The following is an 11,834-nucleotide window of genomic DNA, read 5'->3' on the forward strand; positions in this document are numbered from 1 at the left end:
ATGGTGCACGGTGTAAAGTAAACAACAGGATGGAGAGCCAGGTCTTGTCCGGAAAGGAGTGATGTTTTAAATTGTCTGGCTCCCACTTAACACAGCCAAGGTAAGGCCAGCCGGCAAGCTCAGGGAGCTTTGAGTAAAGAAGGTCTGAGTAGACAGGAACGATGTTAGGATGTCTTTCTGACCTCAGTTATTGTGGTGTGGTTGATGGCAGAGGGAAAGAGGAAACAGAAGATGGGGAGAGAGACTAGAGACTATTAGACCTGCAGCCCTATTTCCTTTTCTAAAATGTTAATCCATCTGCATACATACAATATGTATGCGTGTAATTATAAAATACCAACGTGCAACATGAGGCATCCCTGCAGAGTTAGGAGGGAGAAGTCTTTGGTTGGGCAGTGTGCAGGTCAGGCTCATACCCCTGAGCTGCCCTTGCATCCCACGTTGCATGGACACCATGCAGGTGCCTCAAAACTCATGAGAGGAGGATGAGTTGAACACACAGTAGAGGTTGAGAGGTGAACAGCCTGGGCCAGGGGGCAGATGGAGGACGTAGACAAGACACAGTGGGAAGCATGGCACCAGCAAGAGGGAAGAGGAGGCCAGGCGGTGATAGACCCTTGCCCAGCCACGAAAGAAGAGACCACAGAGTTTCAGCCACAGGCAGTAGCATCAACCGATCAGTGACGGAACCATCCCTCCTAAGCTGCAGTGTCCCTCATGCACACTGGAGAGGTAGCTTGAGACTGAAGCCCCACATCCTCGCCGTAGAAGGTCTAGTAAGCCTCCATTTTCCAGAACATATTGGGAGAGGGACAAGGGACAAGGGAACAAGGGGAGCATGTAAAAGACCAAGCAGTGATCTCTAAGAGTCTGCTCAAAACCTAAAGAAACCATGAATGGGGTGGACTACATTTTAAATTTCCTTGGATGAAGATATAATTCTAACGCCTCCTCAGCAACCCTTAAGGTAGCTCAGGAGGGCGGACGGAGTCATTCTAGACAGCAAAGACAATACGTTTTCTCGGCAAAGCCTGAGATGTAGTATGAAGAGATTTGTGATCTCACCACACTGGCACCGAGAATGTCTTATGTAGCTTAAGAATACTCTGAGCCTACCATGGGAGGGTGTCTTGTTTCCTTTAAATGAACATAAGAGAAAGAGAATAAGAGAGAAAGGAAAAGAGGGAGAAGGGAGGGAAGGGAAGGAAGGAATGGTAGAGAGGGCAGAGCAGGAGGGAGGGAGCTCTGTTCCGAAGTAAGAGGTAAACAGAAGTCCACACCCCAGGAGCTGCTGTCTAATTTGACCTCCTGGGGTCATCTGTAGGGTGCAGTATTTGCAGGGGTCTGTGGTGCATTCCACCTTAATTTGTGGTGGCCGTGTCCTCACATTCTGCAGGTGAGATGTCAGGCCCAGGGAAGTCAGCCTCACAGCAAGTGAGCGCAGGAGCAAGCCGCCTTCCCTGTCAGTGCAGAGGTAGGCACTGCAGGGCCTCCCAGCACACAGGGCCAGGGAACAGCTATGGGCTTCCAGGGCAAACAGGAGCACCTTCAGGTGCTCAGACCCTTCCCTTTATTACAAAAAGGGAAAGGGTGACCAGTGATCTTTTTTGTGTTTTCAGCCACCTATTACTGCAGCCTTGTGGGATACACTGGGCATCATTCACTTCTCCCCTCACCCATCCTCTTTTTGGAACAGGGAGCTGCTGGTATCTCTGGTTCTGAGTGCTCTTCTCCTTGTGCCTTCCCTAGGAGAGACATTTTGGACAGTTCAGCTTCACAGACCCTTGCCATACCAAGGCCCTGTGGTCTGGGCAGCCCAGCTCTGCAGGGCAGCTCTGCCAGCAGCAGGGCCCTCAAAGTCTCCCCTTGGCATTGTAGGAGCAGGAAAGAGAGAGCATGTTCCACCTCTTAACAAGGCTCCTGCGGAGCTGTTCCTGATAATGGAGAGGAAACAAGCCTGAGATGGGTCACCTGAAAAGAAAGCTGCTACTCTCCCAGCCTTCTTTTCAGGATTTGCCAAGTAGGCAGGATGCTTCTGCCTGAGCTAACCTGATAATCACAGGGCACGATGATGCGGAGAACTCCAGTCTGAGAAACAGTCCCCTTCAGAGCCTTCCCAGATCCCAAGCAAGGAGAAGGGACATTGAAGGCGCGGCTTCTTCCCAAGGCAAAAGCCATCTCAGGCCAATCTAGAAACAAAGTGGACACTCCTGGGCTTGGATTACAGCTCTCAATTCTGGAGAACAGCAGGTAAGCTCAGGCAGACCTCAGGCTGGAACAGCAGGCAAGCTCAGGCAGACCTGAGGCTGGAACAGCAGGCAAGCTCAGGCAGACCTCAGGCTGGGGGCTATAGAGAGCATGAATGGTCCAAGGCTATGATGATTCCATATAATATTCTCCCTTCAACCAAGGCCCTTCTTTCAGTCTGTAATCAAATGCCATTTAATGTCCGTGTCTCTGTAAGGCCTTTCATATCAATTAAAAATACCTTGTGTTTCATTTGTGGATCTCAAAATGTGGCCCCTTTCAGTATCCCTAGCTACTGAAGCTGGATAGGTCACCTGGGTATCTCCAAAGTTCATGCTTGCCACATCACATCATACATAAATAATTTTAATGGAAAATTTTGAGTGCCACAGAAAAGGAGGTTGGAAGTGATGTATGAATTCAAAGGAAGATGTCATTGGCTTGGGGAATTGGGGAATTCACATGTCTTCTAAGTGGCAAAATGACTAGAAAAGTTATGTTGTACCAGCTTAGATCATGCTGCCTAAATGCACAAAGAGGAATTCATTCACTCCAGGATAGCAGGAGTGTCTTTGAACTAAATTAAGGGATTTTCCGCTGGATCCTTCACCTTATTTAAGTCAATCACTTAACTTTCCTGGTGCACGTTTCCAGTTCCTTAGTCTGTAAAATGTGTAGAAAATTATAGACCTGGCATTCTCTGTTCCTATCGACACTGTTCCAACAGGATATGGTAAAGGTGTACATTTCAACTGCCACACTTGAGTGGTACATATGTTACATTTCTTGCTTTTTGCCCTAAATTATAAAACCTGATCTGACAGGAGGTGGAGCTCAGGCACTAAAGTGAGTGATGCAGAGCAGCTGTAAATACAGATGAAGCTTCGCTTACTCACCCGCCGCTCATCTCCTGCTATGCGGCCCAGTTCCTAACAGGCCTCGGAGCAGTACTGGTCCACGACCCTGGGATTGGGGACTCCCAGTCTAGGTGATTCGCTACCATTTACATAGCGATGGGAACATGCGTATCTTCATCACTTTAAGCCCGTAAATGCTTAAAAATGTCACAGGAAGAATATAGAAAAGATGAATGACATTGGTTTGCCCCTGAAAGGGGAATTTTCTTTTGCTTGGGGACAAGGTGGCAGAGAGATTTTTTTTTCTATGTATAGTTTGTCATGACTTTTGGATGTGAAGCCGCGTACACTAATTTATATTCAAAAATAAATTACTTCAAATATGTTTAAAGAAAAGAGGCACTAAAAAATACCGTTTCCTACATAGGAATCACCACCAGAGTTTTCTGAGGCCTCTTGCTCTTTGCTTCCTCGGCAAGGCTTTCTGAGTGACTGGCACTGCAGCCACACTGTCTCTACAGGAATAAGAGGAGTTTGAGCATTTGCAGGCAGCAGGGTATGAGGATGAGCTGGTGAAGGTGGCATCAGAGGAAGATGCATTGGCCAGAGTGAACAATTATTTTTACCTAAAGTGATACAATCAGGACACCTTGTGTCCAGTGACACTGGCTTTGCTTACCAGTCCTGTCCCCAAAATCATGTTGGCAAGGAAATAAAACAGATGTTTAAGTATTCCTGCCTTGTTTTTCCCTCCTGTTTCATTGTTAATGCTGAAATGACTCCTACCTGACTTGATCTCATTAAGTACATTCATGAGACACCTCCTGTTGATTTCTCCTTTACCAAAAGGAGTGTCTAAGTAACCAGGAGGAATCCAAGAGGAGCACTTCTAAACTTACAGGAATGCTTTGTCTTTCCTGCAATCCTAGCCCAGCTCCAGCATTAACTCTGTAGCTTCTCTCTGGCTGGATGCAGGAGGTGCTGCAAGTCCAGAGACAAACCCCTTTCCACCATTTAGGTCCTGACCATGATATCCAGATATGGATAGCTACATTCCTAAGGTGAACAAGAGCAATTCCAGGCCAACAGTTGACTGTTGCATACTCTCTCCATTTTCTCCCTTAGGTGTCTTCCTTTTATGCAAGACTCTGAAGCTACTTGTGCAGGAAAAGTTTGTCTCTAGTTACTCCTTCCTGAACTGTCTTCATAGAGCCAGCTATGTTTTCTGCTCTGAAGTGCAAATGGAATTCCTGAGGGTTCTCCACTTCCAGTGTTCCTGGAAACACTAGCTGGATAGACTCCTCCCTGCATCCCCCTCACATGTATAAATCTGTGATTCTGTTTCACTAGCCTGTTTTATTCTTTCAGCAGCTATGCAGTTACTGTGGCAAAACCAGGAAGCTGCAATATTCACAGACACATTCACAAAAGATGCAATAACATCTGGCCCTGGAGGGCAGGGGTTTCATATCCCATGGAAAATAATATGCACCTGGGTGACAGGATTAAATACACATATCATAGTAGAGTTTCAGCTCATTTGCCTAATACGTTTGAAAATCACTCAATTTATTGCAAACTAAGATTTACGAAGCTCAGTTTTCAGGTTGACAAATTATCATCTGTCTACACATATTTCGTTGTTTTGCATAATTAATTCCTCCCCATAGTACGCAAGCATTTTCACCTACAACAAAACCACTCTATCTCTCATTCCCTTCCTGTTAGCAGCATGTAAATGATATTGATTCAGAAGATGCATATTCTTTTCCAAAGTATCTTCTGGAACACGACTGAGATTTTTATCCCAATCATTATCAGCTGTTTATTACCCTGCTTCCAAAAACCTCATTCATAAAAGAAAATTAGAAAAGGAAAAGTTGAGTCATAGGAAACAAGTACAATGCTGATGAAATGGATTCTCCTAATTCAGATTAACTAAACGTATCAGCTAGTGCTGCAAAACACAGAGAAGAAAGAAACTAATTAAAACCGGGTTTAACAAGAGGAAAAAATATACTGACTCATTTGCCTGAAAGATCCATAGGTAGTCTTGGCTTTAGTTTTGTTTATTTTTTCAAGCAATTCAATAATGTCACCAAATACTGAGGGGTCTGTTTGTGTGTCTCTCAAACATGCTTTTTTCAGTGTTGTCTTCCACTATGGTTGGCTGTCCTCTTTATTCTAAGATGGCTTCCAGAAGCTTTGACAATAATTATACAACTCACAGTTCCAGCAAGAAAGAGACACCATCCTTGTCCTCAGCAAATGTCCTAAGTGTTACTTTAATTGGATAGGCTGTCACATGCCCAACATCGGGTCAATCACCATGGCCAGGCAGATTGCACAGATTTGTCATATACTCTATCTCTAGAACTAAGATGGAATCAGCTTTCCTAGAGGAACATGCATCCCTAACCAAGATTAGGAGCTCTCAGGAAGACAGAAATATCTGAGAAATGGGAGGACGGACAAGAAAGCTACCAAACAATATTGACTACAGTTGAGGAAGGTGAATTGGAGAAAAATCTGAATTATAGAAGTCTTTCAACCTACACTTCTTTTAAAATATCCTATACTGCAGATCTTTTTTCTCACATACTTGCAGTAATTCAAATTAGGTCAATGAAGGGCTGACAGGCGCTCCCTTGAATGAAGAGATTTGATTGATTGGCAATTAGCCTCTCAATTATATGTACACACACTGATCTTTTTTTTTTTTAGGAGGTACTTTAAAAGAGTTTGCTCTTTGAAGGCAAGTATATCGTAAAGCACATTTTGTAAAGTGCAGTTCATGTTTATGTGTTTGAAATCTTGAAATCACTAGGGTAGAAATGGGGAATGCATGGCAATGAAAGCCTTGAATTGAGCAGGAAATGGGGCATGAACGAGGTGCACTGCTACAACCCTTCCTTCTTGGGAAAATTGAGCAGTGCAAGGAGCACAGAAGGCCTGGCTAAAAGAGTCTGTAATGGAGAATGGGCAAGTACAACAGGTCTGGATTTCCACCAGGTGAGTATTTGAGATTTTCTTCACATGGCTCCATCTTTAGCAGAGGAAACATAATCTCAGGATGCATTTATATTGTTCACATGGCAAAGGTTTCTCTGACCGGAAATAGCAAGAAAGAGATGGCACTTATCAGGCCTGACTGAATCTTCCTGCTGCAGTGGAATTTGGATAACTTTACAATTACTGCCTAAGCAGAAATTGCAAGGATGCATCTGCTTCTCCCTATCCTATCCTGTGGCAGACATAACTAATGAATCATAACTAGTCAATCAATCCCTTTCTGCTAAACCTAGAAATGACTTCACAATCTGTCTTGATGAAGTTCTCCAGGGAGCCACTATCAATTGAGCAGACTTGAAAACAGAGATAAAACTTCATGGTACAAAACACATTTTAGCCTTTCCCACTTTCCTTTCCTGTGATGTTTCTCCTAAGGACACAATACATTTGGTGGCCCATTCATTCTCCAGGCCGTACTAAGACTTTTCTATGAATTCTCTTCTTCCTGAAGTAATCCTGTCTCCTCATGGCTCTCAGATGACTCCTATGGGATCATTTTCTTCCAAGAGTATTGTGTTAACTGTGATTGCCAGTAGTTGGTTAATTTAACCTCCTTTTTGGTATCTACCATTCATTCCTGTCTTCAGGGTTCTTGCCTCTGCTCTCCATTATGAACCAGGCTGCAGATGCAGAATATTTCTTTTTTTAGCTCCTCTGCATCTTAAATAAATGCACCCAGCTTTCCAGATTATGTAAGATTTACTTTGTTTAATGTGTGCCCATGACAGCTTAGCATTATTTCTTAGAATAAAGTCAATGTTCCCCACCTGCATCAAAATTTAGTAGGGTGGAGTTCTTACTTAAAATGCTATTTGGGGGCCTCAGTCTGAAGCCAATAAATCAGAATTTCTAATCTGATTTTTAGCTGATACCCAAGGTAATTCATAAACTCCTTAAAGTTTGAAAATATCTGCCACAGGAAACAGACAGAGGACTGGGGGAAAATCATGGTGAGCCTACCCAGACAGAAGGAGTCTTAAATGTCTTCAATAGTGGTATCTCCTGAGCTGTATTGATTTTTAGGTGGGGCAATGTCTGATCCTTCTTAAGCCATCACTGACTCATATCTTGTGATCCTTCTCTTCTGAAAGTCAGACCAGAACATACCCAGATTAAGAGGCAGGTCAATGGGATGTGTGCAGGGGCACCAGCCCAATAAGGCCACTAAAATATCACTGAAAACAAAACAAGGTCGAGAATACTGTATTTACCAGAATGCTCTTAGGAAGAGACATGTATGTGAGTTGCAGGAAATAATCTGATAGGTTGCTTGTGGGAGCAAACATCCACGAAACTTGTCCACGTAATAACAACAACGACAATCATTCTGATGATACTGTAAGGGCCAAGAGAAAATTTCCCCTTTGCCCTCTGAAGGTTCACTGAAAAGTCAACTCACAAAAGGCAGATTAATTGGAGAAAAGGCATACAAAATGTACTAAAGTGTACATGAGAGACTTCAGAACGAAGACCCAAACATACACTGGAAATTGTTAGTGGTTATGCTTAGGATCAACTTGTAGGGACAGCCATGTAGAAATATGACTGGACAAAATGAGTGAAATCTAATGCTGATAGACTGAGTGGGGAGACCCAGCAGGGCCTGCCTGTCTAGATTCTACTCGGCATTGTTCTTTCTGGGTGTGGGGCAGGACCCTCTTTGGAATAGGGTCTTGTGACCTACAGTTGAACAAAATAGGCTGGGCTATTTTTTTATGGCCAGGTTTTAACACAGAAAGGCAGAGGGAAAGCTAAAGTAATATTTTTAGATTTTATGGCTGGCTTTGGGGAAGAGGGATTCTAGTTTCTATTGCTGGCCTTAGAATAGGGAGAGAATGGGACTGAGACAAGAGAACAGGAGAAGGTCAGAGAAAAACTTTTGCTTCTGAGGCCTTCATTTTGGGGAATTGCTTTCTGAGTCCCATAATAACAATAATAGTATTAATCTATGGTCTTCTGAGGAGACTGGGTCTGGTAAATGGTAAGGCTTTGGTTTTGCTGCATGGAATGCTCAAGGCTCAGATTAGGAGCTGAAGGTTCTGGATGAGAAAATAGGCTAGGCCCATGCCTGTGGCCTTCCCTCATGCCGTACCAACTGTACAATGAGCAGTGCTTATGAACAAATGGATCAGCAAATACTTCAATTATATCACAGTTTTAGGAGGCACCAAGTTTTTAAGCTTCCCAGGAAACCTGGCTACTTTAGTCTGACCTGTCAGAACTGCCCACTTCCTTCATTTTATATTTTCATTCTTGGAAATTTTTCTACTGGGACCCCACCCCTTCTTCTCAAACTCAGCCCCATAGACCTTAGAGACCACAGGATTCATGCATTAAAAATAGAAACAAAAGCCAATTCAACCTCTAATATGTTAAATAAGAGGTATTTGCCTCTCTGAAGAAACTTCTGACAAGCATGACAAGCAATGACAGCTAATGCAAGTCTTGCTTCACACAGAAAGTCATCTCAGGCTATTCCTTGGTACTTTGTCTCTCTTCTGCCTGGGGGCTTTGAACCTGGGCATACAACCCAAAGTGGGCACTTGCCCGATCTCTCTCCTTCTAAAGATGTATTTCATCTCCTCTTCCTATTCAGGCAAAAGATCAGTTAATAGTTTGGTGCTCCCCTCCCTGCAACAGAAGGACCTGCATTATAAAATACAAACTCTTCACATTTGCAGAAAGATTGGGGGGCTTGCCGCTAAAACTTTCCTACTAGGCATAAAATCCTGTGTCATTTTCTCCCTCTCTGATGCTGCTCAAGGCCAGCATTGGGCAACACTGGGAGAACTTAACACTCTCCCTCAGGAATATTCATTTAAGTGCCTTTTTGCATGAAGTAATTATTTTCATGGGAGATTAGCATGTGGCACACTCTTCACTTGCCCAATACTCCTAAACTGTCTAAAATACAGGAAGAGCCCTCCTAACATGGTGTTCTTTTTAGGAATTTAATAGGCTTCTGGTTCAAGTTGGCAGCCTGAGCACAGAATTTGACTTCCATTTTCTCCCAAGTTTATATTAAAATTGTCACACACACACACACACACACACACACACACCCTGTAACAGAGCAAGGAAAAAAATAGATACTATTACTAACTATTGAATTTGGAGGACTGTATGAAGGACACGGTGTAGACTTTATTTGATTGCCAGAGAAAAAGTAGAAAAATCACAGTTCAAGGTACTAGAGTAAAGCATCCGTCCTGTCAAAGGAGACAAGAGACTATCCAAGCTAGAGTCCTCAAATGCAAGAATGGACCTAGAGATCATCTTCGAGATATTTATTGAGGAATTGCATTTGAAAGGCCATATCAGTGGACCCTTGTCCCTTAAACAGTTTCTGAGAGCTACAAATTTTATCCTTGGGCTGCAGCTTTAGAACTACTTTAGAGAGAGAGTGGTTGATCTGTTGTTACAAAAAATAAAAAACAAAAACAAACAACCGAATAAACAAAAACAGAGGATCTATTATAATTGCTTTGTAGCAAACCACTCTAAAGTGAAACAGTTGAAAATTATTTCTTATCTCTCACCTTTCCATGGCTTGACTGGTTCAGCCTTATTGTTCTCTCTCTCATGTAGGTTCAGGCACATGGGATTGGAGCTGATGGAGCCATCTGAATCTCTCCTCATTCACTCCTCTGGTGCCTATGGTGCAAGCCATCCAAGTGGCTAGGATATCCAAAGTCTACTGAGGTGTCCATCTCTTCATACAGCCTTTCCATGTCGCTGCTTGGACTTCCTTGCAGTGTGGTGCTTACAGGGTAGTTGGACTTTTTACATGATGACTGACTTTTCCCAGAACAAGTGTTCCCAGAGACAGGAAGTGAGAGCTGGCCCAGGATCAGAACTGATAATGTCACTTCAGCTGTATTCTCTGTGTCAAACCAGTCACAGAGCCCCCACAGACTCAAAGAAAGGGGGATCAAACTCCACCTTCTAATGGGAGAAGTGAACGAATGATGTACATAGTCTTTAATCTATCCTATGTGAGCTCCTGGTGATGGTTTTGGGGAATGCAAGAGAAAACAGAGAGAACCAAAGTACCAGGTGCTCCACTCCCAGAGGGCTTTGCATTGGTAATTATGGGGCTCCCTAGCCTGTTTCCTTGTTTCTGGACTCCAAGCATTACAAGGGAGCCTGCCTGTCGCCCTGTTTGATGACTGAGAGCTCATATTTAGACCTTCTATTTAAGGAAGAAGCCCATTATAAAAGAGACACACAACTGCTGAGGAAATGCACATTTGTTATCTGCACATACCAAAGTAGCTCTTCATTAAAAAAAAAAAAGAAACCAATAACAGCATGAAGGAGGGGAATAAAAGAATCTCCAGGGAGAAGAGGAGAACTGTTTAAAATTATTCTGATTTCTGCCCACAGGCTTGAGAAGATACTGCTACCACAAATTAAGAGCAGTCTCTTTTGAAAATATATCAATCAGAATTTTAAAAATCATTTTTGAAATTAAGCTTTTCTTGCAATAATAAAGATTTTGCTTTATAGATTAAATAATAATATGGACAGAGATGAAGATCAAGTTGATGATCTGGAAGATAAAGTCAAGGAAATCTCTCAGGATTTGGGGCAAAAAGATAAGTGAAATGTAATAGAGAAAAGTTAAAAGTGGCAAATCTAGGAGGCCTAACAGCAACTAATAGATTTTCTAGGAGAGAACAGAGGCATAAAAGGGTAAAAAATTATAGAAATGTAGAAACTGAAGATAAAAATAAAATTCTCTGAGTGGATAATAGACATACCTCTTAAAATTGAATGTCTAGTGAATATGGAGAATAATGAATGGGAAAATTGCCCATGTATAGACCCATCCTGCTGAAGTTTTCTAACTTAAAGGAAAAAGTGAATGTTCTTAAAGCTTCTGGAGAGAAAAAGAAAGGTCACTCACAGTGAAGATAAGCATACTGACATCCAATTCTGGTCAGCAATACTGGGTTTTAGGCAGAGGAACAATATATTCAAACTTCCACAGAAAACTATTTTGAATATGGAATTCTATACCTAGCCAAGCTATCAATAAAATAAATGAAAGAAAGAGAGAAAGAAAAGGAAGGAAGGAAGGAAGAAAAAAGAAATAAAGAAAGAAAGAAAGAGAAAAAGAAAGAAAGAAAGAGAGAAGGAAAGAAAGAGAAAAAGAAAAAGAAAGAAAGAAGAAAGAAGAAAGAAAGAGGAAAGAAAGAAGAAATAAAGAAAGAAAGAGAAAAAGACAGAAAGAAAGAGAGAAGGAAAGAAAGAGGAAAGAAAAGAAGAAATAAAGAAAGAGAAAAAGAAGAAGGAAGGAAGGAAGAAAAGAAAGAAGGAAGAAAGAGAAAAAGAAAGAAAGAAAAGAAAGAGAAAAAGAAAGAAAGAAAGAAGGAAAGAAAGAGAAAAAGAAGAAGGAAGGAAGGAAGGAGGAAAGAAAGAAGAAATAAAGAAAGAAAGAGAAAAAGACAGAAAGAAAGAGAGAAGGAAAGAAAGAGGAAAGAAAGAAATAAAGAAAGAGAAAAAGAAGAAGGAAGGAAGGAAAGAAAAGAAAGAAAGAAAGAGGAAAGAAGAAATAAAGAAAGAAAGAGAGAAAAAGAAAAAGAAAGAAGGAAAGAAAGAAAGAAAAAGAAAGAGAAAGAAAAGAAAGGGCAAGCAAAGATGTAGCAAGTATAT

The sequence above is a fragment of the Trachypithecus francoisi genome, unplaced genomic scaffold, assembly GCF_009764315.1.
Source record: "Trachypithecus francoisi isolate TF-2019V2 unplaced genomic scaffold, Tfra_2.0 Lachesis_group20, whole genome shotgun sequence".
Classification (NCBI taxonomy): Eukaryota; Metazoa; Chordata; class Mammalia; order Primates; family Cercopithecidae; genus Trachypithecus; species Trachypithecus francoisi.